Source organism: Pleuronectes platessa, chromosome 5 (assembly GCF_947347685.1).
Source record: "Pleuronectes platessa chromosome 5, fPlePla1.1, whole genome shotgun sequence".
NCBI classification, from domain to species: Eukaryota; Metazoa; Chordata; class Actinopteri; order Pleuronectiformes; family Pleuronectidae; genus Pleuronectes; species Pleuronectes platessa.
In genome coordinates, this window is record NC_070630.1 from 25,912,443 (window position 1) to 25,918,433 (window position 5,991).

General features: G+C 43.5%; 1 long non-coding RNA gene across 2 annotated transcripts; it reads left to right on the forward strand.

Annotated features, from left to right (window-relative positions):
• The first annotated feature begins 3,170 nt into the window (after positions 1-3,170).
• LOC128440158 (uncharacterized) lies at positions 3,171-5,991 on the forward strand. Of its 2 annotated transcripts, XR_008338484.1 has the most exons (5): positions 3,171-3,275; positions 3,684-3,866; positions 4,486-4,764; positions 5,333-5,480; positions 5,711-5,991. It is a non-coding gene; the product is annotated as an uncharacterized LOC128440158 (long non-coding RNA). The 2 variants fall into 2 exon arrangements; XR_008338483.1 differs by having other exon boundaries at positions 4,486-5,480.

The window sequence follows — 5,991 nt, forward strand, 5'->3', positions numbered from 1 at the left end:
CCAGCTCTTCACTCTCGCAAGGATCCTGGAGGGGGCCTGGGAGTATGCCCATCCGGTCCACTTGTGTTTTGTGGATCTGGAGAAGGCGTATGACCGGGTCCCCCGGGAGAAACTGTGGGAGGTGCTGCGGGAGTATGGAGTAAGGGGGTCTCTCCTCAGGGCCATCCAATCTCTGTACTCCCAAAGCGAGAGCTGTGTTCGGGTCCTCGGCAGCCAGTCAGTTTCGTTCTCAGTGGGTGCTGGTCTCCGCCAGGGCTGCGCCTTGTCACCAATCCTGTTTGTGATATACATGGACAGGATATCGAGGCGTAGTCGTGGTGGGGAGGGGTTGCAGTTCGGTGGTCTGAGGATTTCGTCACTGCTTTTTGCGGATGATGTGGTCCTCATTGGATCATCGGCTTGTGACCTTCAGCACTCACTGGATCGGCTGGCGGCCGAGTGTGAAGCGGCTGGGATGAGGATCAGCACCGCTAAATCTGAGGCCATGACTCTTAGCAGGAAACCGATGGATTGCTCACTCCGGGTAGGAAATGAGTCCTTAGCCCAAGTGAAGGAGTTCAAGTACCTCGGGGTCTTGTTCGCGAGTGAGGGTACTAAGGAGCGTGAGATTGGCCGGAGAATCGGAGCAGCGGGGGCGGTATTGCGTTCGCTTTACCGCACCGTTGTAACGAAAAGAGAGCTGAGCCGCAAGGCAAAGATCTTCGTTCCTATCCTCACCTATGGTCATGAGGGCTGGGTGATGACCGAAAGGACGAGATCGCGGGTACAAGCGGCCGAGATGAGTTTTCTCAGAAGGGTGGCTGGCGTCTCCCTTAGGGATAGGGTGAGAAGCTCAGTCATCCGTGAGGGACTCGGATTAGAGCCGCTGCTCCTTTACTTAGAAAGGAGTCAGCTGAGGTGGTTCGGGCATCTGGTAAGGATGCCCACTGGGCGCCTCCCTTGGGAGGTGTTTCAGGCACGTCCAGTGGGGAGGAGACCTTGGGGAAGACCCAGGACTAGGTGGAGAGATTATATCTCAACACTGGCCTGGGAACGCCTCGGGATCCCCCCGTCAGAGCTGGTCGATGTGGCCCGGGAAAGGGAAGTCTGGGGCCCCCTGCTTGAGCTGCTCCCCCCGCGACCCGACCCCGGATAAGCGGATGACGATGAGATGAGAACTGAAATTGATTAAATTTACCTCGGGGCACCACCCTTCAATGGAAGGGAAAATATTGCCAATTTATTGATTAACACTCATGAAAGTACTAACTAAAAATGTGGAACTCTGATTAATAAGTAAATTAATAACAATAACCAAAATTACCACATAGAGAGTTAGAAAAGTTGAAGGATATGGAGTTCTTGACAGTGTAGAGGTTGGCAAAATGCATACTCATGCAACATTAATGAATTTTTTAAGAAAAACATTTACTATGAAGTTAATGAAAGTATGAAAAAACAATCTACTAAAGGTGAACTTGCTTAATACAGATATGCCTGTTCTTCACATCTTTCCTTGACCCTGGGACGTTTTCCATCTGGGTGAAGGAATAGTGGTTGGGAAAGGAGATTATTTTGAGTCTTCGGCCGCAGCCAGGGACCAAACAATGTGTTGTAGGAGTTTACATTTTTATTGTCACTGAAAACAGTTCTTTATGACTCTGGCCATATGCTTGGGCTCGTTGTGATGCAGAATCCATTTGGGATGAATCAGACGCCTCCCTGATGGTACTGTGTGATGGATAAGACAAAGTGTTTGCACTGTGCTGTAAAATAGTTGCTAAATGAACCATAGAAGCGTCCTTGTACTTTTGGCTATGATATGCAGGCCTTCTGCGAATCCAATACACTTGAATACATATGAAAAGCAATCGACTACTGTGAACATTTCTTTCCCATTTTTGCCACAGATGACAACTGAGGGAGGAAAGGAAGCAGCAGCTGTTTGACAACTGTGTTGTTCTCTGGTCTGATAGAGTTGCAGGAGTTCTATAGATGTTGTTAACCCCCCCGAGAGGGAGGTCAGAGCATTCATCTGGAAGAACATCTGTGGAGAATTGAGGGGGGGAGAAAGAAAGAAGAGAGAGAATTAGTTGAGGAAAACAGATTTAGTGCTGTGATGGTCGGATTCAGAGATTAAATTGCTCAGAAAAACAATTTAAACTTTAAATCAAGATAAAGTTAAGATTAGTTCCCTCAGGAAGAGTTTTTGGAGTAAATACAATACAGCACCTGTTTTTTTTTTTATAAAAAGGACTTTGTAGTTCCTTCAGCTTCTCAGGACCATACTATAGTTATATTGTTAACTACATTAAAATTGACTGTCTGTCGTGTTTCATTCTGTGCAACAAGAGAAAAGAGCCAAAAGGAAAACGGTAGGAGGCTCAGGTCATATAAGGGATTACATTTATAGTTTCAGAGCTACAGGCCAAGACACAAAGGTTGTTATCGATGTTTAGGTGATATAACTTCAAACACACATATTTATTATTTGATTGTATATATTTGCACAATTCGGACAAATATACAGAAAAAAATTGACTGCATGACAAAGTACAACCCAGTCTCATCAGAAAATGTTCAATGGTAACGTCGGTCCAAGTGGACCAACGTTACCATCTCACAATCTGGCCTCTCAGATTGTGAGATGGTAACATTTAGTCCTCCCATTGTTTTGCATTGGCGTGTTCTCACGTCACGTGACTCTCAAGCTCCCGTCTGCGGAGAGGAAAACATGGCGGAGATTCCTTGTTTTTTCAGATAAAAATATAATTTTGTAACTTAGTTTGGGCATAAAAATACATTCTGACACCATTTCTAGCGAGAAATGTGGTCTTTGCTTCCACAGTCTTCAGCTAGTTCGTGCTTATGATAAATATTTTAATAGTTATCACGCATGTTTTTATCGTTGCTATGATGGTTGCCATGGCACCACGGGCGCAGCTTGGTGTTTAAATCACAGTCCCTGCGTGGTGTCCTTCAGTGATCGTGAATGTTATTCATGTTATATAATAGTAATATTTGAGGCTAGATTACATCTCTAATGAGAAGGATCATGCGAGTCTGTTTATACCGAGGCCGGCCCGAGTGCGCGACCGGCCCGAGTGGCGCGAGCCGAGCGGCCCGAGCGGCGCGAGCCGAGCGGCCCGAGTGCGCGAGCGGACCGAGTGCGCGAGCGGACATGACGTGTGGCTGTCGTAAAAAACCCTATTTGTAAACAACCAGCCCTTTAACTCGGGGCTGCGTCATAAACACGGCGCGCTTGGAAGACCACGATGTCATCTTCCTTCTGTCAGGTAAGTAGTTTATTGTTTTTAAAGATCGTTACGATCTAGGTTTACAGTCCGAGTGCGGAGAGAGTCCGTCAATCCACACTATGGACGCTGTTCATCAGCTAATACGCCATTGTTAGCCACATGCTTCAGCCCACGGTAGCCTGTGCTACCTGGGAGGTGAATACATGGTTGTTGAAAGCAGTTCAAGACGCTTAGCTCATCATTGAGGGATGCTACAATATAAATATAAACATGAATTTGATTTATGAATGCTTTAGATTAATAAGGAGTGTATTTGTCTACCATTACTCCACAATATCAGGTCAATTTGGTTTAATGTATAGTATGCACTATGACAATAATGTTTCCATGTTATGGAGTTGCGATTCATTTTATAAAACAATTGCTATGTTCTGTTTTTTAATCAAGGAGGATCCAAGTGAAGCTACAGGAGTTTCATTAACGTCAACAACTTGGACCAAACAGTTTGTTTTGCTTGATGAAGAGCAGGAAGGGCAGCCTGGAGAGAAAGAGAAGCCGGGTTGAGCCCACTACCATCATCCATGTACCACGAGGAAGATGAGGGAGAGAAATGATCCTACCATTAAAGAGGTACTTTTAAGTTACATACCAGAAAAAACATTTTATATAATTTGCCAAATATACATTTTTATTAAATCCCCAAAGTACACTTGCTGAAATACAAGTTAATATCACACTGAAAGAATTTTGATCAATCATGCTTCCCTGCTGTGATTGTTTAACTAGGAAAACAACTTTTTCCACAGGAAGGCAAGTAAATTTAAGGAATACATGTGCAAAGTTTTCCTCTGTTATGTATAATGATGACCCCCATCAAACATAATGTTAGCAATATTTACACCTTTTAATTTATACTGTTTATTTCTGTCTACATGTGTGAATTTGCCTTCATTAGTTTCAGAAAAGAGCGATGATGTATCGGTCAGTGGGCGGCAGCACGAGACTCCGCAAACTAGTCTGTAAGCAAAGCAGACGAAGGCATCGAGGTTGCGGCCTGCCATCATTGTTATTTTGCTTAAGGGACTGAATATGTTTCATGTAGAAATATTAGCATTTCCCTTATATCTACCAAAACTGCTTGTTTCACAGACTGCAGTTTTGTTTTGATCCGATGTGGTGTGCAAATACAACCGTATCTGCAATGGGTTGTGGGGCATTAACATTTGTAACTCTAATTTTGTTTTGACAGACTGTGAAAAGAACGTTGAGAACATCACCACTCTACAGGAAGACACAGTCCAGTAATGGGTGTCAGAAGTTCAGTAGTGAACGACAGGTACTGTGGAAAAATATGTGTCATTGTTGTACAATGTCCTTTGACTCTGTTTAAACAAGGTTAACACAAAAAGGTTTGATTGTAAACTGATATCGGTATGAATTCATGTTATTCTCCTCGTCAAAAGAAACAAACAATCCAAATTACCTGCAGAAAGCCCTTGATGGACGCTTCAGCTGCATCGTCAGACTGGTGAGACAGCAAGATGCCAACTTTAATGCCAATTTATTTGTGTAACATTCTGTGACCAAATGTATAGATAACTTTTTGTAGATTGTAAAAATAGATAACCCATTTATTACAAAAAAACTACACTAGAATTATCGCACTGCGTTGTATGACTCCGCTAACCAGAGCAGTGTCCGTCTACATATTTCTACATATTTTCTCTCATATAAATGACACTGTATCTCTTGACAACTGAAACCATAAGATGAGGTCAGTGTGGCCTTGACCTTTTTACTTTAAGACAAATACAAAGTTAGACAATCCGAAAACATGCAGTTATGCCTCCGGCGACTCGCTATTGCAGAGGCATTAAAACCGTAGTGTAGTAGATTGGATTTTATTGGTGTTACATTGGACATCTTGTATGGGTACACCAAAAAATATATTTGGTTTCACATTATAGATGGCAATAAGCAGAGTCATCAACTCAGGAAAAATATTTCTGTAGAAAAGAAAGCCTTGTATGTGTGTATGTATACATACACACAAACGCACAATTGAGACGTTTTTGTCTTTTATCATATATTCTCAGGCAGTACTGATGCATTTACTGAGACGGGACGTGAGGGCCTACTCTGCGTGCTCAGAGTTCAAGCCCAGCAGGCTGCAGCGGGCCTGACATATTCTGGAACAGCAGCACAGTCTTTGGATGACTCCTCTGAAGATGAAAACATGGCGAGGTACTTCTCCACTGATGAAGAACTGTGAGGGCTGTGATTAGCTACACTCTCTTGCTACAAGGCTACTCATGCTACTCCCTGGCAGCCTTAGGAAGGCATTAGCTTGCTGTGTGGTAGCTGTTAGCTTCAGCATTTTTAGTTTTTAGTGGCCTGTCTGACGTTTATGTTAAAAAAAAATCAGAGGGAACCATCTTCATAATTTAACACTATGGTTTGTTTGTGTCCTTCAGTTCTTCTCAAGAGAAGCAGTACAGGTGTGCCTCAGCTCCACGGTCCCTCCTGCAGCCTCCGCTCCTGATGCTAACCTCATGTCTCCATCACACCAAGCAGCAGACCTGGATTGACAGACCTTTCTCCAGAGCTGCCCCCTCCCTCTGAAACCCCCCTCTCCAAAACACTATTTGTGTAGTTTTTAAAGTATTTTTTGCATGAGAATTGTTGATCATAACATTTCCAGCAGATGCCTTAATATAATGTTTGTGCACAATAAATGACATTGATCATAACATAA